We start from the raw sequence: 26,282 nt of genomic DNA on the forward strand, positions 1-26,282 counted from the left end.
AGAGAGAATCAGTGAGCAGAGAGCCGTTGTAAAGAGAGAGATTCAGTGAGCAGAACGGGGTTGTAAAGCGAGAGATCCAGTGGGCAGAATGGAACTCTAAAGACAGAGATACAATGAGCAGAGTGGGGTTGTAAAGAGAGAGATCCAGTGAGCAGAACGGAACTGTAAAGAGAGAGATTCAGTGAGCACAGCGGGGATGTTAAGGGACAGATTCAATTAACAAAGCAGGACTGTTAATCGAGAAGTTCAGTAGCAGGGCAGTATTTTAAAGAGAGTGATTCAGTGAGCAGAGCGGGACTGTAAAGAGAGAAATTCAGTGATCAGGGCGGGACTGTAAAGAGAGAGATTAGGTGAGCAGAGCGGGGCTGTTAAGAGAGAGATTCAATTAACAGAGCAGGACTGTTAATCGAGAGGTTAAGTTAGCAGGGCAGTACTTTAAAGAGAGAGCTTCAGTGAGCAGAACAGGACTGTAAATCGAGAGGTTCAGTTAACAGAGCATGTCTTTAAAGAGCGAGATTCAATGAGCAGAGCGGGACTGGAAGTAGATTCTGTGAGCCGAGTGGGACAGTCAAGAGAGAGATTCAGTGAGCAGAGTGGGGCTGTAAAGAGAGAAATTCAGTGAGCAGAGTGGGACCGTAAAGAGAGAGATTCAGTGAGCAGAGCAGGGAAGTAAATAGAGAGATACAGTGAGCTGAGGGCACTTGCAAAGAGAGACATTCCATGAGCAGAGCGGGGCTTAATAGAGAGAGGTTCAGTGACAGAGCGGGGCTGTAAAGGGAGAGATTCAGTGAGCAGAGCGGGGTTGTTAAAAGAGAGATTCAGTGAGCAGAGCGGGGGAGTAAAGAGAGTGATTCAGTGAGAAGAGCGGGACTGTAAAGAGAGAGAATCAGTGAGCAGAGAGCCGTTGTAAAGAGAGAGATTCAGTGAGCAGAACGGGGTTGTAAAGCGAGAGATTCAGTGAGCAGAGCAGGACTGTAAAGAGAGAGATTCAGTGAGCAGAGCGGGACTGTAAAGACAGATATTCAGTGAGCAGAACGGAACTGTAAAGAGAGAGATTCAGTGAGCAGAGCCGGGCTATAAAGAGAGAGGTTCAGTGAACAGAGCCGTACTTTAAAGGGAGAGATTCAGTTTGCAGAGCGGGACTGGAAAGAAACAGATTCAGTGAGCAGAGCAGGACTGTAAAGAGAGACATTCAGTGAGCAGAGCGGGACTGTAAAGGGACACACTCAGTGAGCAGAGCGGGACTGTAAAGAGAGAGATTCAGTGAGCAGAGCATGCCTTTAAAGAGAGAGATTCAGTGAGCAGAGCGAGAATGTAACTAGATTCTGTGAGCAGAGCGGGACTGACATGAGAGAGATTTTTGAGCAGAGCGGGGGTGTAACGAGAGAGATTCAGTGAGCAAAGCGGGGTTGTAAAGAGAGAGATTCAGTGAGCAGAGTGGGGTTGGAAAGAGAGACATCCAGTGAGCAGAATGGAACTGTAAAGAGAGAGATTCAGTGAGCAGAGCAGAGATGTTAAGGGACAGATTCAATTAATAAAGCAGGACTGTTAATCGAGAGATTCAGTTAGCAGGACAGTATTTTAAAGAGAGAGATTCAGTGAGCAGAGCGGGACTGTAACTAGATTCTGTGAGCAGAGTGGGACAGTCAAGAGAGAGATTCAGTGAGCAGAGTGGGACTGTAAAGAGAGAGATTCAGTGAGCAGAGCAGGACTGTAAAGAGAGAGATTCAGTGAGCAGAGCGGGGCTGTAAAGAGAGAGATTAAGTGAGCAGAGCTGGGCTGCTAAAAGAGAGATTCAACTAACACAGCAGGACTGTTAATCGAGAGGTTAAGTTAGCAGGGCAATACTTTAAAGAGAGAGATTCAGTGAGCAGAGTGGGATGTAAATCGAGAGGTTCAGATAGCAGAGCATGACTTTAAAGAGCGAGATTCAACGAGCAGAGCGGGACTGTAACTAGATTCTGTGAGCAGAGTGTGGCTGTATAGAGAGAGGTTTAGTGACAGAGCGGGACTGTAAAGAGAGAGATTAAGTGAGCAGAGCGGGGTTGTAGAGAGAGAGATTCAGTGAGCTGAGGGTGGTCCTAAAGAGAAAGATTCAGTGAGAATAGCGGGGTGTAAAGAGAGATTCAATGAACAGAGCGGGACACTAAAGAGAGATTCAGTGAGCAGAGCTGGGCTGTAAAGAGAGAGATTCAGTGAGCAGAGCGGGGGTGTAAAGAGAGAGATTTCGTGAACAGATCGGGACTTTAAAGTGAGTTTCAGTGAGCAGAGCGGGCGTGTAAAGAGAGTGATTCAGTGAGAAGAGCGGGACTGTAATGAGAGAGATTCAGTGAGCAGAGCGGGGCTGGAAAGAGAGAGATTAAGTGAGCAGAATGGAACTGTAAAGAGAGAGATTCAGTGAGCAGAGCGGGGATGTTAAGAGACAGATTCATTTAACAAAGCAGGACTGTTAATCGAGAGGTTCAGTTAGCAGGGCAGTATTTTAAAGGGAGAGATTCAGTGAACAGATCGGGACTTTAAAGGGAGATTCAGTAAGCAGAGAGGGACTGGAAAGAGAGAGATTCAGTGAGCAGAGTGGGACTGTAAAGAGAGAGATTTAGTGAACAGATCGGTACTTTAAAGAGAGATTCAGTGAGCAGAGCGGGACAGTAAAGAAAGATTCAGACAGCAGAGCGGGACTTTAAATAGTTTCAGTGAGCAGAGCGGGACTGTAAAGTGAGAGATTCAGTGAGCGAAGCAGGACCTTAAAGAGAGAGATTCAGTGAGCAGAGCGGGTGTGCAAAGAGAGAGATTCAGTGAGGAGAGCGGGACTGTAAAGAGAGAGATTCAGTGAGCTGAGCAAGATTTTAAATACTGAGATTTTGTGAGCAGAGCGGGACTGTAAGGACGGAGATTGAGTGAGCAGAGCGGGACTGTAAAGAGAGAGATTGAGTGTCCAGAGTGTAGTTGTAAAGAGAAAGATTCCGTGAGCAGAGCGGGACTGTAAAGAGAGAGATTCAGTGAGCAGAGGGCAGTTGTAAAGAGAGAGATTCAGTGAGCAGAGCGGGGTTGTAAAGAGAGAGATTCAGTGAGCTGAGGGAGCTTCTAAAGAGAAAGATTCAGTGAGAATAGCAGGGTGTAAAGAGAGATTCAATGAACAGAGCGGGACATTAAAGAGAGAGATTCAGTGAGCAGAGCGGGGTTGTAATGAGAGAGATTCTGTGAGCAGAGCGGCGGTGTATAGAGAGAGATTCAGTGAACAGATCGGGACTTTAAAGGGAGATTCAGTAAGCAGAGTAGGACTGGAAAGAGAGAGATTCAGTGAATAGAGCGGGGCTGTAAAGAGAGAGGTTCAGTGAGCAGAGTGGGACTGTAAAGAGAGAGATTTAGTGAACAGATCGGTAATTTAAAGAGAGATTCAGTGAGCAGTGCGGGACGGTAAAGAAAGATTCAGAGAGCAGAGCGGGCCTTTAAATAGTTTCAGTGAGCAGAGCGGGGCTGTAAAGAGAGAGATTCAGTGAGCGGAGCAGGACCTTAAAGAGAGAGATTCCGTGAGCAGAGCAGGGCTGTTTTGAGAGAGGTTTAGTGACAGTGCGGGACCGTAAAGAGAGGGATTCAGTGAGCAGAGCAGGTGTGTAAAGAGAGAGATTCAGTGAGCAGAGCGGTGTTGTAAAGAGAGAGATTCAGTTGTTCAGGGTGGTTCTAAAAATAAAGATTCAGTGAGAATAGCGGGGTGTAAAGAGAGATTCAGTGAACAGAGCGGGACATTAGAGAGAGAGATTCAGTGAGCAGAACGGTAGAGAAAAGAGAGAGATTCAGTGAGCAGAACAGGATTTTAAATACTGAGATTTTGTGAGCAGAGCGGGACTGTAAGGACAGAGATTGAGTGAGCAGAGCAGGACTGTTAAGAGAGAGATTGAGTGTGCAGAGTGTAGTTGTAAAGAGAGAGATTCCGCGAGCAGAGCGGGACTGTATAGAGAGAGCTGAGGGTGGTTCTAAAGAGGAAGATTCAGTGAAAATAGCAGGGTGTAAAGAAAGATTCAATGAACAGAGCGGGACATTAAAGAGAGAGATTCAGTGAGCAGAGCGGGACTGTAAAGAGAGAGATTCAGTGAGCAGAGGGCAGTTGTAAAGAGAGAGATTCAGTGAGCAGAGCGGGGTTGTAAAGAGAGAGATTCAGTGAGCTGAGGGATCTTCTAAAGAGAAAGATTCAGTGAGAATAGCGGGGTGTAAAGAGAGATTCAATGAACAGAGCGGGACATTAAAGAGAGAGATTCAGTGAGCAGAGCGGGACTGTAAAGAGAGAGATTCAGTGAGCAGAACAGGATTTTAAATACTGAGATTTTGTGAGCAGAGCGGGACTGTAAGGACAGAGATTGAGTGAGCAGAGCGGGACTGTTAAGAGAGAGATTGAGTGTGCAGAGTGTAGTTGTAAAGAGAGAGATTCCGTGAGCAGAGCGGGACTGTATAGAGAGAGCTGAGGGTGGTTCTAAAGAGTAAGATTCAGTGAGAATAGCAGGGTGTAAAGAAAGATTCAATGAACAGGGCGGGACATTAAAGAGAGAGATTAAGTGAGCAGAGCGGGACTGTAAAGAGAGAGATTCAGTGAGCAGAGCGGGACTGTAAAGAGAGAGATTCAGTGAGCAGAGCGGGACTGTAAAGAGAGAGATTCAGTGAGCAGAACACGATTTTAAATACTGAGATTTTGTGAGCAGAGCGGGACTGTAAAGAGAGAGATTCAATGAGCAGAGCGGGTGTGTAAAGAGAGAGATTCAGTGAGCGGAGCGGGGTTGTAAAGAGAGAGATTCAGTGAGCAGAGGGTGGTTCTAAAGAGAAAGATTCAGTGAGAATAGCGGGGTTTAAAGAGAGATTCAATGAACAGAGCGGGACATTAAAGAGAGAGATTCAGTGAGCAGAACGGGACTGTAAAGAGAGAGATTCAGTGAGCAGAACACGAAGTTAAATACTGCGATTTTGTGAGCAGAGCGGGACTGTAAGGACAGAGATTGAGTGAGCAGGGCGGGACTCTGAAGAGAGAGATTGAGTGAGCAAAGCGGGACTGTAAAAAGAGAAATGCAAGAACAGATCGGGACTTTAAAGAGAGACATTCTGTTAGTAGAGCGGGGCTATAAAGAGAGAGGTTCAGTGAACAGAGCCGTACTTTAAAGGGAGACATTCAGTGAGCAGAGCGGGACTGTAAAGAGACAGATTCAGTGAGCAGAGCAGGACTGTAAAGAGAGACATTCAGTGAGCAGAGCGGGACTGTAAAGAGAGAAATTCAGTCAGCAGAGCGGGGCTGTAAAGAGAGAGGTTCAGTGAGCAGAGCGGGGCTGTGTAGAGAGAGATTCAATTACCAGAGCAGGACTGTTAATCGAGAGGTTCAGTTAGCAGGGCAGTATTTTAAAGAAAGAGATTCAGTGAGCAGAGCGGGACTGTAAATCGAGAGGTTCAGTTAGCAGAGCATGCCTTTCAAGAGCGAGATTCAGTCAGCAGACTGTAAAGTGAGAGATTAATTCAGCAGCACGGGACTGTAAAGAGAGAAATTAAGTGAGCAGAGCGGGTGTGTAAAGAGAGATTTAGTGAGCAGAACAGGGCTGTAAAGAGAGAAATTCATTGAGCACATTGGACTGTAAAGAGAGAAATTCAGTGAGCAGAGCGGGTGTGTAAAGAGAGAGATTCAGTGAGCAGAGCAGGGCTGTAAAGAGAAAAATTCATTGAGCACAGTGGACTGTAAAGAGAGAGATTCAATTAGCAGAGCAGGGTTGTTAATCGAGAGGTTCAGCCAGCAGAGCGGGACTGTAAAGACAGAGATTCAGTGAGCAGAGCTGGACTGTAAAGAGAGAGATTCAGTGAGCAGAGGGCAGTTGTAAATAGAGAGATTCCGAGAGCAGAGCAGGGCTGTATAGAGAGAGATTCAGTGACAGAGCGGGACTGTAAAGAGACAGATTCAGTGAGCAGAGCGAGTGTGTAAAGAGAGAGAATCAGTGAGCAGAGTGGGTTTGTAGAGAGAGAGATTCAGTGAGCTGAGGGAGGTTCTAAAGAAAAAGTTCAGTGAGAATAGCGGGGTGTAAAGAGAGATTCAATGAACAGAGCGGGAAATTAAAGTGAGAGATTCAGTGAGCAGAGCGGGGCTGTAAAGTGAGAGATTCAGTGAGCAGAGCAGGACTGTAAAGAGAGACATTCAGTGAGCAGTGTGGGACTGTAAAGAGAGAGATTCAGTGAGCAGAGCGGGACTGTAAAGAGAGAGATTCAGTGAGCAGAGCGGGGCTGTAAAGAGAGAGATTCAATTAACAGAGCAGGACTGTTAATCGAGAGGTTCAGTTAGCAGGGCAGTACTTTAAAGAGAGAGGTTCAGTGAGCAGAGCAGGACTGTAAATCGAGAGGTTCAGTTAGCAGAGCAGGACTTTAAGGAGAGAGATTCAGTGAGCAGAGGGGGACCGTAAATTGAGAGGTTCAGTTAGCAGAGCATGACTTTAAAGAGCGAGATTCAGTGAGCAGAGCGAGGCTGTAAATAGATTCTGTGAGCAGAGCGGGACTGTAAAGAGGGATATTCAGTGAGCAGCACGGGACTGTAAATAGAGAAATTCAGTGAGCAGAGCGGGCGTGTAAAGAGAGAGATTCAGTGAACAGAGTGGGGCTATAAAGAGAGAAATTCAGTGAGCAGAGTGGGACTGTGAAGAGAGAGATTCAGTGAGCAGAGGGGGGTGTAACGAGAGAGATTCAGTGAGCAGAGCAGGGAGGTAAATAGAGAGTTTCAGTGAGCAGAGGGCAGTTGTAAAGAGAGAGATTCCGTGAGCAGAGCGGGACTTAAGAGTGAGGTTCAGTGACAGAGCTGGGCTGTAAAGAGAGAGATTCCGTGAGCAGAGCTGGTTTGTAAAGAGAGAGATTCAGTGTGCAGAGTGGGACTGTAAAGAGAGAGATTCAGTGAGCAGAGCGGGGAGGTAAATAGAGAGATTCAGTGAGCAGAGCTGGGATGTAACGAGAGCGATTCAGTGAGCAGAGCGGGGAGGTAAATAGCGAGATTCAGTGAGCAGAGCTGGGGTGTAACGAGAGAGATTCAGTGAGCAGAGCGGGGAGGTAAATAGAGAGATTCAGTGAGCAGAGGGCAGTTGTAAAGAGAGAGATTCCGTGAGCAGAGTGGGGCTGTAAAGAGAGAGATTCAGTGAGCAGAGCGGGGGTGTAAAGAGAGATTTTCTGTGAGCAGAGGGCAGTTGTAAAGAAAGAGATTAAGTGAGCAGAGCTGGGCTGTAAAGAGGGAGATTCAGTGAGCAGAGCGGGACTGTAAAGAGAGAGATTCAGTGAGCAGAGCGGGGAGGTAAATAGAGAGATTCAGTGAGCAGAGGGCAGTTGTAAAGAGAGAGATTCCGTGAGCAGAGCGGGGCTGTAAAGAGAGAGATTCAGTGAGCAGAGCGGGGGTGTAAAGAGAGATTTTCTGTGAGCAGAGGGCAGTTGTAAAGAGAGAGATTAAGTGAGCAGAGCTGGGCAGTAAAGAGGGAGATTCAGTGAGCAGAGCGGGACTGTAAAGAGAGAGATTGAGTGAGCAGAGCGGGACTGTAAAGAGAGAGATTGAGTGAACAGAGCGGGGTTGTAAAGAGAGAGATTCAGTGAGCAGAGTGGGGGTGTAAAGAGAGATTTAGTGAGCAGAGCGGGACTGTAAGGAGAGAGATTCAGTGAGAAGAACGGGACTGTAAAGAGAGAGATTCAGTGAGAAGAGCGGGACTGTAAAGAGAGAGATTCAGTGAGAAGAGCGGGACTGTAAAGAGAGAGATTCATTGAGCAGTGAGGGACTGTAAAGAGATAGATTCAGTGAGCAGAGCGGGACTGTAAATAGAGAGATTCAGTGAATGGAGCAGAACTTTAAAGAGAGAGATTCAGTGAGCAGAGCAGGACTGCAAAGAGAGACATTCAGTGAGCGGAGCGGGAATGTAAAGAGAGAGATTGAGTGAACATAGCGGGGGTGTCAAGAGAGCGATTCAGTGAGCAGAGAGGGGCTGTAAAGAGAAAGAATCAATTAACAGAGCGCTACTGTTAATCGAGAGGTTCAGTTAGCAGGGCAGTACTTTAAAGAGAGACATTCAGTGAGCAGAGCAGGACTGTAAATCGAGAGATTCAGTCAGCAGAGCAGGACTTTAAGGAGAGAGATTCTGTGAGCAGAGGGGGACGGTAAATTGAGAGATTCAGTTAGCAGAGCATGACTTAAAAGAGCGAGATTCAGTGAGCAGAGCTGGACTGTAAATATATTCTGTGAAAAGAGCGGGACTGTCAAGAGAGGGATTCAGAGAGCAGAACAGGACTCTAAAGAGAGAAATTCTGTGAGCAGAGTGGGACTGTAAAGAGAGAGATTCAGTGAACAGAGTGGGGGTGTAAAGAGAGAGATTCAGTGAGCAGAGCTGGGTAGTAAAGATAAGAGATTCAGTGAGCAGAGCGGTTGTGTAAAGAGAGAGATTCAGTGAGCAGAGCGGGACGATGAAGAGAGAGATTCAGTGATCAGAGCGGGGCTGTAAAGAGAGAGATTCAATTAACAGAGCAGGTCTGTAAATCGAGAGGTTCAGTTAGCAGGGCAGTACTTTAAAGAGAAAGATTCAGTGAGCAGAGTGGGACTGTAAAGAGAGAAATTCAGTGAGCAGAGTGGGGGTGTAAAGAAAGAGATTCAGTGAGCAGAGGGCAGTTGTAAATAGAGAGATTCAGTGAGCATAGCGGGGCTGTAAAGAGACAGATTCAGTGAGCAGAGGGGGACTGTAAAGAGAGAGATTCAGTGAGCAGAGCAGGGCTGTAAAGAGAGAGATTCAGTGAGCATAGCGGGGCTGTAAAGAGACAGATTCAGTGAGCAGAGTGGGACTGTAAAGAGAGAGATTCAGTGAGCAGAGCGGGGTTGCAAAGAGAGAGATTCATTGAGCAGAGCGGGACGGTAAAGAGAGAGATTCAGTGAGCGGAGCGGGACTGTAAAGAGAGAGATTCAGTGAGCAGAGAGGGGACTGTAAAGAGAGAGATTCAGTGAGCAGAGCGTGACTGTAAATAGAGAGATTCAGTGAGCAGAGCAGGACTGTAAATAGAGAGATTCAGTGAGCAGAGCGGGACTGTAAAGAGAGAGATTCAGTGAGCAGAGCGGGACTATAAAAAGAGAGATTCAGTGAGCAGAGCTGGGATGTAAAGAGAGAGATTCAGTGAGCACAGGGGGACTGTAAAGAGAGAGATTCAGTGAGCAGAGCGGGACTGTAAAGAGAGAAATTCAGTGAGCACAGCGGGGCTGGAAAGAGAGAGATTCAGTGAGCAGAGCGGGACTGTAAAGAGAGAGATTCAGTGAACAGGGCGGGGGTGTAAAGAAAGAGATTCAGTGTGCAGAGGGCAGTTGTAAATAGAGAGATTCAGTGAGCAGAGCGGGGCCTAAAAGAGAGAGATTCAATTAACAGAGCAGGCCTGTAAATCGAGATGTTCATTTAGCAGGGCAGTACTTTAAAGAGATAGATTCAGTGAGCAGAGCGGGACTCTAAAGAGAGAGATTCCTTGAGCAGAGCGGAACTGTAAATAGAGAGATTCAGTGAGCAGAGTGGGGCTGTAAATAGAGGGATTCAGTGAGTGGAGCAGAACTTTAAAGAGAGAGATTCAGTGAGGAGAGCAGGACTGCAAAGAGAGAGATTCAGTGAGCGGTGCGGGAATGTAAAAAGAGAGCTTGAGTGAACAGAGCGGGGGTGTCAAGAGAGAGATTCAGTGAGCTGAGAGGGGCTGTAAAGAGAGAGATTCAATTAACAGAGCACTGCTGTTAATCGAGAGGTTCAGATAGCAGGGCAGTACTTTAAAAAGAGATATTCAGTAGCCAGAGCGGGACTGTAAATCGACAGGTTCAGTCAGCAGAGCAGGACTTTAAGGAGTGAGATTCAGTGAGCTGAGCGGGACCGTAAATATATTCAGTGAGCAGAGCGGGACTGTAAATCGACAGGTTCAGTCAGCAGAGCAGGACTTTAAGGAGCGAGATTCAGTGAGCAGAGCGGGACTGTAAATATATTCTGTGAGCAGAGCGGGACTCTCAAGAGAGAGATTCAGTGAGCAGAACGGGATTCTAAAGAGAGAAATTCAGTGAGCAGAGTGGGACTGTAAAAAGAGAGATTCAGTGAGCAGAGCGGGGGTTTAAAGAGAGAGATTCAGTGAACAGAGGGGGACTGTAAAGATATAGATTCAATGCGCAGAGCGGGACTGTAAATAGAGAGATTCAGTGAGCAGAACGAGACTGTAAAGAGAGAAATTCAGAGAGCAGGGTGGGAATGTAAAGAGAGAGATTCAGTGAGCAGAGCTGGGGTGTAACGAGAGAGATTCAGTGACCAGAACGGGACTGTAAAGAGAGAAATTCACAGAGCAGAGTGGGGGTGTAAAGAGAGAGATTCAGTGAGCAGAGGGCACTTGTAAAGAGAGAGATTCCGTGAGCAGAGAGCGGCTTAAAAGAGAGAGGTTCAGTTACAGAGCGGGGCTGTAAAGAGTGGGATTCAGTGAGTTGGGTGGGGTTGTAAAGAGAGAGATTCAGTGAGCAGAGTTAAGTTGTAAAGAGAGAGATTCAGTGAGCAGAGCTGGGTTGTAAAGAGAGAGATTCAGTGAGCAGAGCTGGGTTGTAAAGAGAGAGATTCAGTGAGCAGAGCTGGGTTGTAAAGAGAGAGATTCAGTGAGCAGAGCGGGGCTGAAAAGAGAGAGATTCAGTGAGCAGAGCGGGACTGTAAAGAGAGATTCAGTGAGCGGAAAGGGACTCTAAAAAGAGAAATTCAGTGAGCAGAGTGGGACTGTAAAGAGAGAGATTCAGTAAGCAGAGCGGGGGTGTAAAGAGAGAGATTCAGTGAGCAGTGAGGGACTATAAAGAGATAGATTCAGTGAGCAGAGCAGGTCTGTAAATAGAGAGATTCAGTGAGCAGGGCGGGGTTGTAAAGAGGGAGATTCAGTGAGCGGAGCAGAACTTTAAAGAGAGAGATTCAGTGAGCAGAGCAGGACTGCAAAGAGAGAGATTCAGTGAGCAGAATAGGACTGTAAAGAGAGATTCAGTGAGCGGAAAGGCACTCTAAAAAGAGAAATTCAGTGAGCAGAGTGGGACTGTAAAGAGAGAGATTCAGTAAGCAGAGCCGGGGTGTAAAGAGAGAAATTCAGTGAGCAGTGAGGGACTGTCAAGAGATAGATTCAGTGAGCAGAGCAGGTCTGTAAATAGAGAGATTCAGTGAGCAGGGCGGGGTTGTAAAGAGAGAGATTCAGTGAGCGGAGCAGAACTTTAAAGAGAGAGATTCAGTGAGCAGAGCAGGACTGTAAAGAGAGAGATTCAGTGAGCAGAGCAGGACTGCAAAGAGAGAAATTCAGTGAGCGGAGCGGGAATGTAAAGAGAGAGATTGAGTGAACAGAGCGAGGGTGTCAAGAGAGAGATTCAGTGAGCAGAATAGAGACTGTAAAGAGAGAAATTCAGAGAGCAGGGAGGGAATGTAAAGAGAGAGATTCAGTGAGCAGAGCTGGGGTGTAACGAGAGAGATTCAGTGACCAGAACGGGACTGTAAAGAGAGAAATTCACAGAGCAGAGTGGGGGTGTAAAGAGAGAGATTCAGTGAGCAGAGGGCAGTTGTAAAGAGAGAGATTCCGTGAGCAGAGAGCGGCTTAAAAGAGAGAGGTTCAGTTACAGAGCGGGGCTGTAAAGAGTGCGATTCAGTGAGTAGAGCTGGGTTGTAAAGAGAGAGATTCAGTGAGCAGAGTTAAGTTGTAAAGAGAGAGATTCAGTGAGCAGAGCTGGGTTGTAAAGAGAGAGATTCAGTGAGCAGAGCTGGGTTGTAAAGAGAGAGACTCAGTGAGCAGAGCTGGGTTGTGAAGAGAGAGATTCAGTGAGCAGAGCCGGGGTGTAAAGTGAGAGATTCAGTGAGCAGAGGGCAGTTGTACCTAGAGAGATTCAGTGAGCAGAGCGGGGTTGTAAAGAGAGAGATTCAGTGAGCAGAGCGGGACTGTAAAGGGAGAGATTCAGTGAGCAGAGCGGGGCTGTAAAGAGAGAGATTCAATTAACAGAGCAGGACTGTAAATCCAGAGGTTCAGTTAGCAGGGCAGTACTTTAAAGAGTGATTCAGTGATCAGAGCGGGATTGTAGAGAGAAATTCAGTGAGCAGAGCGGGTCTGTAAAGATTGAGATTCAGTGAGCTGATTGGGACTGTAAAGAGAGAGATTCAGTGAGCGGAGCAGAACTTTAAAGAGAGATTCAGTGAGCATAGCAGGACTGCAAAGAGTGAGATTCAGTGAGCAGAGATGGGCTGTAAAGAGAGAGATTCAATTAACAGAGCAGGACTTTTAATTTAGAGGTTCAGTTAGCAGGGCAGTACTTAAAAGAGCAAGTTTCAGTGAGCAGAGCGGGACCATAAATATATTCTGTGAGCAGAGAGGGACTGTCAAGAGAGAGATACAGTGAACAGAGGGGGACTGTAAAGAGAGAGTCAGTGAGCAGAATTGGACTCTAAAGAGAGAAATTCAGTGAGCAGAGTGGGACTGTAAAGAGAGAGATTCAGTGAGCAGAGCGGGCGTGTAAAGAGAGAGATTCAGTGAGCAGTGAGGGACTGTATAGAGATCGATTCAGTGCACAGAGCGGGACTGTAAATAGAGAGATTCTGTGAGCAGAGCGGGGTTGTAAAGAGAGAGCTTCAGTGAGCAGAGCAGGACTGTAAAGAGAGAGATTCAGTGAGCGGAGCAGAACTTTAAAGAGAGAGATTCAGTGAGCAGAGCAGGACTGCATAGACAGAGATTCAGTGAGCAGAGCGGGAATGTAAAGAGAGAGATTGAGTGAACAGAGCGAGAGTGTCAAGAGAGAGATTCAGTGAGCAGAGAGGGGCTATAAAGAAAGAGATTCAATTAACAGAGCACTGCTGTTAATCGAGAGGATCAGTTAGCAGGGTAGTTCTTTAAAGAGAGATATTCAGTGAGCAGAGTGGGACTGTAAATCGAGAGGTTCAGTCAGCAGAGCAGGACTTTAAGCAGAGAGATTCTGTGAGCAGAGGGGGACTGTAAATTGAGAGGTTCAGTTAGCAGAGCATGACTTAAAACAGCGAGATTCAGTGAGCAGAGCGGGACTGTAAATACATTCTGTGAGCAGAGCGGGACTGTCAAGAGAGAGATTCAGTGAGCAGAGTGGGAATGTAAAGAGAGAGATTCAGTTAGCAGAGCAGGGTTGCAAAGAGAGTGATTCAGTCAGCAGAGCAGGGCTGTAAAGAGAGAAATTCAGAGAGCAGAGTGGGAATGTAAAGAGAGAGATTCAGTGAGCAGAACGGGACTCTAAAGAGAGAAGTTCAGTGAGCAGAGTGGGACTGTAAAGAGAGAGATTCAGGGAGCAGAGCTGGTGTGTAACGAGAGAGATTGAGTGAACAGAGCGGGGGTGTCAAGAGAGAGATTCAATGAGCAGAACGGTACTGTATAGAGAGAAATTCAGAGAGCAGGGTGGGAATGTAAAGAGAGAGATACAGTGAGCAGAACTGGGGCGTAACGAGAGAGATTAATTGACCAGAACGGGACCGTAAAGAGAGAAATTCAGGGAGCAGAGTGGGGGTGTAAAGAGAGAGATTCAGTGAGCAGAGGGCACTTGTAAAGAGAGAGATTCCGTGAGCAGAGCGGGGCTTAAAAGAGAAAGGTTCAGTTACAGACGGGGGCTGTAAAGAGTGCGATTCAGTGAGTAGAGCGGGGTTGTAAAGAAAGAGATTCAGTGAGCAGAGTTAAGTTGTATAGAGAGAGATTCAGTGAGCAGAGTTAAGTTGTAAAGGGAGAGATTCAGTGAGCAGAGCTGGGTTGTAAAGAGAGAGATTCAGTGAGCAGAGCTGGGTTGTAAAGAGAGAGATTCAGTGAGCAGAGCTGGGTTGTAAAGAGAGAGATTCAGGGAGCAGAGGGCAGTTGTAAATAGAGAGATTCAGTGAGCAGAGCGGGGCTGTAAAGAGAGAGATTCAGTGAGCAGAGCGGGAGTGTAAAGATAGAGATTCAGTGAGCAGAGTTAAGTTGTAAAGGGAGAGATTCAGTGAGCATAGCTGGGTTGTAAAGAGAGAGATTCAGTGAGCAGAGCTGGGTTGAAAAGAGAGAGATTCAGTGACCAGAGCTGGATTGTAAAGCGAGAGATTCAGTGAGCAGAGCAGGGCTGAAAAGAGAGAGATTCAGTGACCAGAGCTGGGACTGTAAAGAGAGAGATCCAGTGAGCGGAGGAGAACTTTAAAGAGAGAGATTCAGTGAGTAGAGCAGGACTGCAAAGAGCTGGACTCGAACTCAAGTTCTGTCGAAGGGTCATGAGGACTCGAAACGTCAACTCTTTTCTTCTCCGCCGATGCTGCCAGACCTGCTGAGTTTTTCCAGGTAATTCTGTTTTTGTTTTGGATTTCCAGCATCCGCAGTTTTTTTGTTTTTATATCTGCAAAGAGAGCGATTCAGTGAGCGGCGTGGGAATGTAAAAAGAGAGATTGAGTGAGCAGAGAGGGGCTGTAAAGAGAGAGATTCAATGAACACAACACTACTGTTAATCGAGAGGTTCAGTTATCAGGGCAGTACTTTAAAGAGAGATATTCAGTGGGCAGAGCGGGACTGTAAATCGAGAGTTTCAGTCAGCAGACCAGAACTTTAAGGAGCGAGATTCTGTGAGCAGAGGGGAACTGTAAATTGAGAGGCTCAGTTAGCAGAGCATGACTTAAAAGAGCGAGATTCAGTGAGCAGAGCGGGACTGTAAATATATTCAGTGAGCAGAGTTGGACTGTAAAGAGAGGGATTCAGTGAGCAGAGCGGGACTGTAAAGAGAGATTCAGTGAGCAGAACGGGACTCTTAAGAGAGAAATTCAGTGAGCAGAGTGGGACTGTAAAGACAGAGATTCAGTAGGCAGAGGGGTGTGTAAAGAGAGAGATTCAGTGAGCAGAGCGGGGGTGTAAAGAGAGAGATTCAGTGAGCAGTGAGGGACTGTATAGAGATAGATTCAGTGAGCAGAGCGGGACTGTAAATAGAGAGATTCAGTGAGCAGAGCGGGGTTGTAAAGAGAGAAATTCAGACAGCAGAGTAGGACTGTAAAGAGAGAGATTCAGTGAGCAGAGCTGGGGTGTAATGAGAGAGATTGAGTGAACAGAGCGGGGGTGTCAAGAGAGAGATTCAGTGAGCAGAACGAGACTGTAAAGATAGAGATTCAGTGAGCAGAACAGGGGTGTAAAGAGAGAGATTCAGTCAGCAGAGCAGGACTGTAAAGAGAGAAATTCAGAGAGCAGAGTGGGACTGTGAAGAGAGTGATTCAGTGAGCAGAGCTGGGGTTTAACAAGAGAGATTCAGTGAGCAGTGCGGGGAGTAAAGAGAGAGATTCAGTGAGCAGATGTCAGTTGTAAAGAGAGAGATTCCGTGAGCAGAGGGGGACTGTAAAGAGAGAGATTCAGTGCGCAGAGCTGGCTAGTAAAGAGAGAGATTCAGTGAGCAGAAGGAAGATGTAAAGAGAGAGATTAAGTGAGCAGAGCTGGGTAGTGAAGAGTTAGATTCAATGAGCAGAGCGGGTGTGAAAAGAGAGAGATTCAGTGAGCAGAGCTGGGTTGTAAAGAGAGAGATTCAGTGAGCAGAGCTGGCAAGTAAAGAGAGAGATTCAGTGAGCAGAAGGAAGATGTAAAGAGAGAGATTCAGTGAGCAGAGCTGGGAAGTAAAGAGATAGATTCAGTGAGCAGAGCGGGTGTGAAAAGAGAGAGATTCAGTGAGCAGAGCTGGGTTGTAAAGAGAGAGATTCAGTGAGCAGAGCTGGGTTGTAAAGAGAGAGATTCCGTGAGCAGAGCGGGGCTTAAAAGAGAAAGGTTCAGTTACAGACAGGGGCTGTAAAGAGTGCGATTCAGTGAGTAGAGCGGGGTTGTAAAGAGAGAGTTTCAGTGAGCAGAGTTAAGTTGTAAAGGGAGAGATTCAGTGAGCAGAGTTAAGTTGTAAAGAGAGAGATTCAGTGAGCAGAGTTAAGTTGTAAAGAGAGAGATTCAGTGAGCAGAGTTAAGTTGTAAAGAGAGAGATTCAGTGAGCAGAGTTAAGTTGTAAAGGGAGAGATTCAGTGAGCAGAGCTGGGTTGTAAAGAGAGAGATTCAGTGAGCAGAGCTGGGTTGTAAAGAGAGAGATTCAGTGAGCAGAGCTGGGTTGTAAAGAGAGATTCAGGGAGCAGAGGGCAGTTGTAAATAGAGAGATTCAGTGAGCAGAACGGGACTGTAAAGAGAGAGATTCAGTGAGCGGAGGAGAACTTTAAAGAGAGAGATTCAGTGAGTAGAGCAGGACTGCAAAGAGAGAGATTCAGTGAGCGGCGTGGGAATGTAAAAAGAGAGATTGAGTGAGCAGAGAGGGGCTGTAAAGAGAGAGATTCAATGAACACAACACTACTGTTAATCGAGAGGTTCAGTTATCAGGGCAGTACTTTAAAGAGAGATATTCAGTGGGCAGAGCGGGACTGTAAATCGAGAGTTTCAGTCAGCAGAGCAGAACTTTAAGGAGAGAGATTCTGTGAGCAGAAGGGAACTGTAAATTGAGAGGCTCAGTTAGCAGAGCATGACTTAAAAGAGCGAGGTTCAGTGAGCAGAGTGGGACTGTAAAGAGAGGGATTCAGTGAGCAGAGCGGGACTGTAAAGAGAGATTCAGTGAGCAGAACGGGACTCTTAAGAGAGAAATTCAGTGAGCAGAGTGGGACTGTAAAGACAGAGATTCAGTAGGCAGAGGGGTATGTAAAGAGAGAGATTCAGTGAGCAGAGCGGGTGTGTAAAGAGAGAGATTCAGTGAGCAGTGAGGGACTGTATAGTGATAGATTCAGTGAGCAGAGCGGGACTGTAAATAGAGAGATTCTGTGAGCAGAGCGGGGTTGTAAAGAGAGAAATTCAGACAGCAGAGTAGGACTGTAAAGAGAGAGATTCAGTGAGCAGAGCTGGGGTGTAATGAGAGAGATTGAGTGAACAGAGCGGGGGTGTCAAGAGAGAGATTCAGTGAGCAGAACGAGACTGTAAAGAGAGAGATTCAGTGAGCAGAACAGGGGTGTAAAGAGAGAGATTCAGTCAGCAGAACAGGACTGTAAAGAGAGAAATTCAGAGAGCAGAGTGGGACTGTGAAGAGATAGATTCAGTGAGCAGAGCTGGGGTTTAACAAGAGAGATTCGGTGAGCAGTGCGGGGAGGTAAAGAGAGAGATTCAGTGAGCAGATGTCAGTTGTAAAGAGAGAGATTCCGTGAGCAGTGGGGGACTGTAAAGAGAGAGATTGAGTGCGCAAAGCTGGGTAGTAAAGAGAGAGATTCAGTGAGCAGAAGGAAGATGTAAAGAGAGAGATTCAGTGAGCAGAGCTGGGTAGTGAAGAGTTAGATTCAGTGATCAGAGCAGGTGTGTAAAGAAAGAGATTCAGTGAGCAGAGGTGGGTTGTAAAGAGAGACATTCAGTGAGCAGAGCTGGGAAGTAAAGAGATAGATTCAGTGAGCAGAGCGGGTGTGTAAAGAGAGAGATTCAGTGAGCAGAGCTGGGTTGTAAAGAGAGAGATTCAGTGAGCAGAGCTGGGTTGTAAAGAGAGAGATTCAGTGAGCAGAGCTGGGAAGTAAAGAGATAGATTCAGTGAGCAGAGCGGGTGTGTAAAGAGAGAGATTCAGTGAGCAGAGCTGGATTGTAAAGAGAGAGATTCAGTGAGCAGAGCTGGGTTGTAAAGAGAGAGATTCAGTGAGCAGAGCTGGGAAGTAAAGAGATAGATTCAGTGAGCAGAGCGGGGGTGTAAAGAGAGAGATTCAGTGAGCAGAGTGCAGTTGTAAATAGAGAGATTCAGTGAGCAGAGCGGAGCTGTCAAGGGAGAGATTCAGTGAGCAGAGCGGGACTGTAAAGAGAGAGATTCAGTGAGTGGAGAGGGGCTGTAAAGAGAGAGATTCAATTAACAGAGCAGGACTTTTAATTGAGAGGTTCAGTTAGCAGGGCAGTACTTAAAAGAGAGAGATTCAGTGAGCAGAATAGGACTGTAAAGAGAGATTCAGTGAGCAGAATGGGACTCTAAAGAGAGAAATTCAGTGAGCAGAGTGGGACTGTAAAGAGAGAGATTCAGTGAGCAGTGAGGGACTGTATAGAGATAGATTCAGTGAGCAGAGGGGAACTGTAAATTGAGAGGCTCAGTTAGCAGAGCATGACTTAAAAGAGCGAGATTCAGTGAGCAGAGCGGGACTGTAAATATATTCGGTGAGCAGAGTGGGACTGTAAAGAGAGGGATTCAGTGAGCAGAGCTGGGTTGTAAAGAGAGAGATTCAGTGAGCAAAGCTGGGAAGTAAAGAGATAGATTCAGTGAGCAGAGCAGGGGTGTAAAGAGAGAGATTCAGTGAGCAGAGTGCAGTTGTAAATAGAGAGATTCAGTGAGCAGAGCGGAGCTGTAAAGGGAGAGATTCAGTGAGCAGAGCGGGGCTGTAAAGAGAGAGATTCAGTGAGCAGAGCGGGACTGTAAAGAAATAGATTCAGTGAGCAGAGCGGGACTGTAAAGAGAGAGATTCAGTGAGCAGAGCAGGACTGCAAAGAGAGAGATTCAGTGAGCGGAGCGGGAATGTAAAGAGAGAGATTGAGTGAACAGAGCGAGGGTGTCAAGAGAGAGATTCAGTGCTCAGAGAGGGGCTGTAAAGAGAGAGATTCAATTAACAGAGCAGGACTTTTAATTGAGAGGTTCAGTTAGCAGGGCAGTACTTAAAAGAGAGAGATTCAGTGAGCAGAATAGGACTGTAAAGAGAGATTCAGTGAGCAGAATGGGACTCTAAAGAGAGAAATTCAGTGAGCAGAGTGGGACTGTAAAGAGAGAGATTCAGTGAGCAGTGAGGGACTGTATAGAGATAGATTCAGTGAGCAGAGCGGGACTGTAAATAGAGAGATTCTGTGAGCAGAGCAGGGTTGTAAAGAGAGATTCAGTGAGCAGAGCGGTGTTGTAAAGAGAGAGATTCAGTGAGCAGAGCAGGACTGTAAATAGAGAGATTCAGTGAGCAGAGCGGTGTTGTAAAGAGATAGATTCAGTGAGCAGAGCGGGACTGTAAATAGAGAGATTCAGTGAGCAGAGCAGGAATGCAAAGAGAGAGATTCAGTGAGCGGAGCGGGAATGTAAAGAGAGAGATTGAATGAACAGAGCGAGGGTGTCAAGAGAGAGATTCAGTGAGCAGAGAGGGGCTGTAAAGAGAGAGATTCAATTAACAGAGCAGGACTTTTAATTGAGAGGTTCAGTTAGCAGGGCAGTACTTAAAAGAGAGAGATTCAGTGAGCAGAATGGGACTCTAAAGAGAGAAATTCAGTGAGCAGAGTGGGACTGTAAATAGAGAGATTCAGTGAGCAGTGAGGGACTGTTTAGAGATAGATTCAGTGAGCAGAGCGGGAATGTAAATAGAGAGATTCAGTGAGCAGAGCAGGACTGCAAAGAGAGAGATTCAGTGAGCGGACCGGGAATGTAAAGAGAGAGATTGAGTGAACAGAGTGAGGGTGTCAAGAGAGAGATTCAGTGAGCAGAGAGGGGATGTAAAGAGAGAGATTCAATTAACAGAGCACTGCTGTTAATCGAGAGGTTCAGGTAGCAGGGTATACTTTAAAGAGAGATATTCAATGAGCAGAGCGGGACTGTAAATCGAGAGGTTCAGTCAGCAGAGCAAGACTTTAAGGAGAGAGATTCTGTGAGCAGAGGGGGACTGTAAATTGCGAGGTTCAGTTAGCAGAGCATGACTTAAAACAGCGAGATTCAGTGAGCAGAGGGGGACTGTAAATACATTCTGTGAGCAGAGCGGGACTGTCAAGAGAGAGATTCAGTGAGCAGAGCGGGACTGTAAAGAGAGATTCAGTGAGCAGAACGGGACTCTAAAGAGAGAAGTTCAGTGAGCAGAGTGGGACTGTAAAGAGAGAGATTCAGGGAGCAGAGCTGGTGTGTAACGAGAGAGATTGAGTGAACAGAGCGGGGGTGTCAAGAGAGAGATTCAGTGAGCAGAATGGTACTGTATAGAGAGAAATTCAGAGAGCAGGGTGGGAATGTAAAGAGAGAGATACAGTGAGCAGAACTGGGGCGTAACGAGAGAGATTAAGTGACCAGAACGGGACCGTAAAGAGAGAAATTCAGGGAGCAGAGTGGGGGTGTAAAGAGAGAGATTCAGTGAGCAGAGGGCACTTGTAAAGAGAGAGATTCCGTGAGCAGAGCGGGGCTTAAAAAAGAAAGGTTCAGTTACAGACGGGGGCTGTAAAGAGTGCGATTCAGTGAGTAGAGCGGGGTTGTAAAGAGAGAGATTCAGTGAGCAGAGCTGGGTTTTAAAGAGAGAGATTCAGTGAGCAGAACGGTACTGTAAAGAGAGAAATTCAGAGAGCAGGGTGGGAATGTAAAGAGAGAGATACAGTGAGCAGAACTGGGGCGTAACGAGAGAGATTAATTGACCAGAACGGGACCGTAAAGAGAGAAATTCAAGGAGCAGAGTGGGGGTGTAAAGAGAGAGATTCAGTGAGCAGAGGGCACTTGTAAAGAGAGAGATTCCGTGAGCAGAGCGGGGCTTAAAAGAGAAAGGTTCAGTTACAGACGGGGGCTGTAAAGAGTGCGATTCAGTGAGTAGAGCGGGGTTGTAAAGAGAGAGATTCAGTGAGCAGAGCTGGGTTGTAAAGAGAGAGATTCAGTGAGCAGAGCTGGGAAGTAAAGAGATAGATTCAGTGAGCAGAGAGGGGCTGTAAAGAGAGAGATTCAATTAACAGAGCAGGACTTTTAATTGAGAGGTTCAGTTAGCAGGGCAGTACTTAAAAGAGAGAGATTCAGTGAGCAGAGTAGGACTGTAAAGAGAGATTCAGTGAGCAGAATGGGACTGTAAAGAGAGAGATTCAGTGAGCAGTGAGGGACTGTATAGAGATAGATTCAGTGAGCAGAGGGGAACTGTAAATTGAGAGGCTCAGTTAGCAGAGCATGACTTAAAAGAGCGAGATTCAGTGAGCAGAGCGGGACTTTAAATATATTCGGTGAGCAGAGTGGGACTGTAAAGAGAGGGATTCAGTGAGCAGAGCAGGACTGTAAAGCGAGATTCAGTGAGCAGAACGGGACTCTTAAGAGAGAAATTCAGTGAGCAGAGTGGGACTGTAAATACAGAGATTCAGTAGGCAGAGGGGTGTGTAAAGAGAGAGATTCAGTGAGCAGAGCGGGGGTGTAAAGAGAGAGATTCAGTGAGCAGTGAGGGACTGTATAGAGATAGATTCAGTGAGCAGAGCGGGACTGTAAATAGAGAGATTCTGTGAGCAGAGCAGGGTTGTAAAGAGAGATTCAGTGAGCAGAGCGGTGCTGTAAAGAGAGAGATTCAGTGAGCAGAGCGGGACTGTAAAGAGAGAGATTCAGTGAGCATAGCAGGACTGCAAAGAGAGAGATTCAGTGAGCGGAGCGGGAATGTAAAGAGAGAGATTGAGTGAACAGAGCGAGGGTGTCAAGAGAGAGATTCAGTGAGCAGAGAGGGGCTGTAAAGAGAGAGATTCAATTAACAGAGCAGGACTTTTAATTGAGAGGTTCACTTAGCAGGGCAGTACTTAAAAGAGAGAGATTCAGTGAGCAGAGTAGGACTGTAAAGAGAGATTCAGTGAGCAGAATGGGACTCTAAAGAGAGAAATTCAGTGAGCAGAGTGGGACTGTAAAGACAGAGATTCAGTGAGCAGTGAGGGACTGTATAGAGATAGATTCAGTGAGCAGAGCGGGACTGTAAATAGAGAGATTCAGTGAGCAGAGCAGGACTGCAAAGAGAGAGATTCAGTGAGCGGACCGGGAATGTAAAGAGAGAGATTGAGTGAACAGAGCGAGGGTGTCAAGAGAGAGATTCAGTGAGCAGAGAGGGGATGTAAAGAGAGAGATTCAATTAACAGAGCACTGCTGTTAATCGAGAGGTTCAGTTAGCAGGGTATACTTTAAAGAGAGATATTCAATGAGCAGAGCGGGACTGTAAATCGAGAGGTTCAGTCAGCAGAGCAGGACTTTAAGGAGAGAGATTCTGTGAGCAGAGGGGGACTGTAAATTGCGAGGTTCAGTTAGCAGAGCATGACTTAAAACAGCGAGATTCAGTGAGCAGAGGGGGACTGTAAATACATTCTGTGAGCAGAGCGGGACTGTCAAGAGAGAGATTCAGTGAGCAGAGCGGGACTGTAAAGAGAGATTCAGTGAGCAGAACGGGACTCTAAAGAGAGAAGTTCAGTGAGCAGAGTGGGACTGTAAAGAGAGAGATTCAGGGAGCAGAGCTGGTGTGTAACGAGAGAGATTGAGTGAACAGAGCGGGGGTGTCAAGAGAGAGATTCAATGAGCAGAACGGTACTGTATAGAGAGAAATTCAGAGAGCAGGGTGGGAATGTAAAGAGAGAGATACAGTGAGCAGAACTGGGGCGTAACGAGAGAGATTAAGTGACCAGAACGGGACCGTAAAGAGAGAAATTCAGGGAGCAGAGTGGGGGTGTAAAGAGAGAGATTCAGTGAGCAGAGGGCACTTGTAAAGAGAGAGATTCCGTGAGAAGAGCGGGGCTTAAAAGAGAAAGGTTCAGTTACAAACGGGGTCCGTAAAGAGTGCGATTCAGTGAGTAGAGCGGGGTTGTAAAGAGAGAGATTCAGTGAGCAGAGCTGGGTTGTAAAGAGAGAGATTCAGTGAGCAGAACGGTACTGTAAAGAGAGAAATTCAGAGAGCACGGTGGGAATGTAAAGAGAGAGATACAGTGAGCAGAACTGGGGCGTAACGAGAGAGATTAATTGACCAGAACGGGACCGTAAAGAGAGAAATTCAGGGAGCAGAGTGGGGGTGTAAAGAGAGAGATTCAGTGAGCAGAGGGCACTTGTAAAGAGAGAGATTCCGTGAGCAGAGCGGGGCTTAAAAGAGAAAGGTTCAGTTACAAACGGGGGCTGTAAAGAGTGCGGTTCAGTGAGTAGAGCGGGGTTGTAAAGAGAGAGATTCAGTGAGCAGAGCTGGGTTGTAAAGAGAGAGATTCAGTGAGCAGAGCTGGGAAGTAAAGAGATAGATTCAGTGAGCAGAGAGGGGCTGTAAAGAGAGAGATAAAATTAACAGAGCAGGACTTTTAATTGAGAGGTTCAGTTAGCAGGGCAGTACTTAAAAGAGAGAGATTCAGTGAGCAGAGTAGGACTCTAAAGAGAGAAATTCAGTGAGCAGAGTGGGACTGTAAAGAGAGAGATTCAGTGAGCAGTGAGGGACTGTATAGAGATAGATTCAGTGAGCAGAGGGGAACTGTAAATTGAGAGGCTCAGTTAGCAGAGCATGACTTAAAAGAGCGAGATTCAGTGAGCAGAGCGGGACTGTAAATATATTCGGTGAGCAGAGTGGGACTGTAAAGAGCGAGATTCAGTGAGCAGAGCGGGACTGTAAAGAGCGAGATTCAGTGAGCAGAGCGGGACTGTAAATATATTCGGTGAGCAGAGTGGGAGTGTAAAGAGAGGGATTCAGTGAGCAGAGCAGGACTGTAAAGAGAGATTCAGTGAGCAGAACGGGACTCTTAAGAGAGAAATTCAGTGAGCAGAGTGGGACTGTAAAGACAGAGATTCAGTAGGCAGAGGGGTGTGTAAAGAGAGAGATTCAGTGAGCAGAGCGGGGGTGTAAAGAGAGAGATTCAGTGAGCAGTGAGGGACTGTATAGAGATAGATTCAGTGAGCAGAGCGGGACTGTAAATAGAGAGATTCTGTGAGCAGAGCAGGGTTGTAAAGAGAGATTCAGTGAGCAGAGCGGTGCTGTAAAGAGAGAGATTCAGTGAGCAGAGCGGGACTGTAAAGAGAGAGATTCAGTGAGCATAGCAGGACTGCAAAGAGAGAGATTCAGTGAGCGGAGCGGGAATGTAAAGAGAGAGATTGAGTGAACAGAGCGAGGGTGTCAAGAGAGAGATTCAGTGAGCAGAGAGGGGCTGTAAAGAGAGAGATTCAATTAACAGAGCAGGACTTCTAATTGAGAGGTTCAGTTAGCAGGGCAGTACTTAAAAGAGAGAGATTCAGTGAGCAGAGTAGGACTGTAAAGAGAGATTCAGTGAGCAGAATGGGACTCTAAAGAGAGAAATTCAGTGAGCAGAGTGGGACTGTAAAGAGAGAGATTCAGTGAGCAGTGAGGGACTGTATAGAGATAGATTCAGTGAGCAGAGGGGAACTGTAAATTGAGAGGCTCAGTTAGCAGAGCATGACTTAAAAGAGCGAGATTCAGTGAGCAGAGCGGGACTGTAAATATATTCGGTGAGCAGAGTGGGAGTGTAAAGAGAGGGATTCAGTGAGCAGAGCAGGACTGTAAAGAGAGATTCAGTGAGCAGAACGGGACTCTTAAGAGAGAAATTCAGTGAGCAGAGTGGGACTGTAAATACAGAGATTCAGTAGGCAGAGGGGTGTGTAAAGAGAGAGATTCAGTGAGCAGAGCGGGGGTGTAAAGAGAGAGATTCAGTGAGCAGTGAGGGACTGTATAGAGATAGATTCAGTGAGCAGAGCGGGACTGTAAATAGAGAGATTCTGTGAGCAGAGCAGGGTTGTAAAGAGAGATTCAGTGAGCAGAGCGGTGCTGTAAAGAGAGAGATTCAGTGAGCAGAGCGGGACTGTAAAGAGAGAGATTCAGTGAGCATAGCAGGACTGCAAAGAGAGAGATTCAGTGAGCGGAGCGGGAATGTAAAGAGAGAGATTGAGTGAACAGAGCGAGGGTGTCAAGAGAGAGATTCAGTGAGCAGAGAGGGGATGTAAAGAGAGAGATTCAATTAACAGAGCACTGCTGTTAATCGAGAGGTTCAGTTAGCAGGGTATACTTTAAAGAGAGATATTCAATGAGCAGAGCGGGACTGTAAATCGAGAGGTTCAGTCAGCAGAGCAGGACTTTAAGGAGAGAGATTCTGTGAGCAGAGGGGGACTGTAAATTGCGAGGTTCAGTTAGCAGAGCATGACTTAAAACAGCGAGATTCAGTGAGCAGAGGGGGACTGTAAATACATTCTGTGAGCAGAGCGGGACTGTCAAGAGAGAGATTCAATGAGCAGAGCGGGACTGTAAAGAGAGATTCAGTGAGCAGAACGGGACTCTAAAGAGAGAAGTTCAGTGAGCAGAGTGGGACTGTAAAGAGAGAGATTCAGGGAGCAGAGCTGGTGTGTAACGAGAGAGATTGAGTGAACAGAGCGGGGGTGTCAAGAGAGAGATTCAATGAGCAGAACGGTACTGTATAGAGAGAAATTCAGAGAGCAGGGTGGGAATGTAAAGAGAGAGATACAGTGAGCAGAACTGGGGCGTAACGAGAGAGATTAAGTGACCAGAACGGGACCGTAAAGAGAGAAATTCAGGGAGCAGATTGGGGGTGTAAAGAGAGAGATTCAGTGAGCAGAGGGCACTTGTAAAGAGAGAGATTCCGTGAGCAGAGCGGGGCTTAAAAGAGAAAGGTTCAGTTACAAACGGGGGCTGTAAAGAGTGCGATTCAGTGAGTAGAGCGGGGTTGTAAAGAGAGAGATTCAGTGAGCAGAGCTGGGTTGTAAAGAGAGAGATTCAGTGAGCAGAACGGTACTGTAAAGAGAGAAATTCAGAGAGCAGGGTGGGAATGTAAAGAGAGAGATACAGTGAGCAGAACTGGGGCGTAACGAGAGAGATTAATTGACCAGAACGGGACCGTAAAGAGAGAAATTCAGGGAGCAGAGTGGGGGTGTAAAGAGAGAGATTCAGTGAGCAGAGGGCACTTGTAAAGAGAGAGATTCCGTGAGCAGAGCGGGGCTTAAAAGAGAAAGGTTCAGTTACAGACGGGGGCTGTAAAGAGTGCGATTCAGTGAGTAGAGCGGGGTTGTAAAGAGAGAGATTCAGTGAGCAGAGCTGGGTTGTAAAGAGAGAGATTCAGTGAGCAGAGCTGGGAAGTAAAGAGATAGATTCAGTGAGCAGAGAGGGGCTGTAAAGAGAGAGATTCAATTAACAGAGCAGGACTTTTAATTGAGAGGTTCAGTTAGCAGGGCAGTACTTAAAAGAGAGAGATTCAGTGAGCAGAGTAGGACTGTAAAGAGAGATTCAGTGAGCAGAATGGGACTCTAAAGAGAGAAATTCAGTGAGCAGAGTGGGACTGTAAAGAGAGAGATTCAGTGAGCAGTGAGGGACTGTATAGAGATAGATTCAGTGAGCAGAGGGGAACTGTAAATTGAGAGGCTCAGTTAGCAGAGCATGACTTAAAAGAGCGAGATTCAGTGAGCAGAGCGGGACTGTAAATATATTCGGTGAGCAGAGTGGGACTGTAAAGAGAGGGATTCAGTGAGCAGAGCAGGACTGTAAAGAGAGATTCAGTGAGCAGAACGGGACTCTTAAGAGAGAAATTCAGTGAGCAGAGTGGGACTGTAAAGACAGAGATTCAGTAGGCAGAGGGGTGTGTAAAGAGAGAGATTC

Source organism: Carcharodon carcharias, chromosome 6 (genome assembly GCF_017639515.1).
Source record: "Carcharodon carcharias isolate sCarCar2 chromosome 6, sCarCar2.pri, whole genome shotgun sequence".
NCBI classification, from domain to species: Eukaryota; Metazoa; Chordata; class Chondrichthyes; order Lamniformes; family Lamnidae; genus Carcharodon; species Carcharodon carcharias.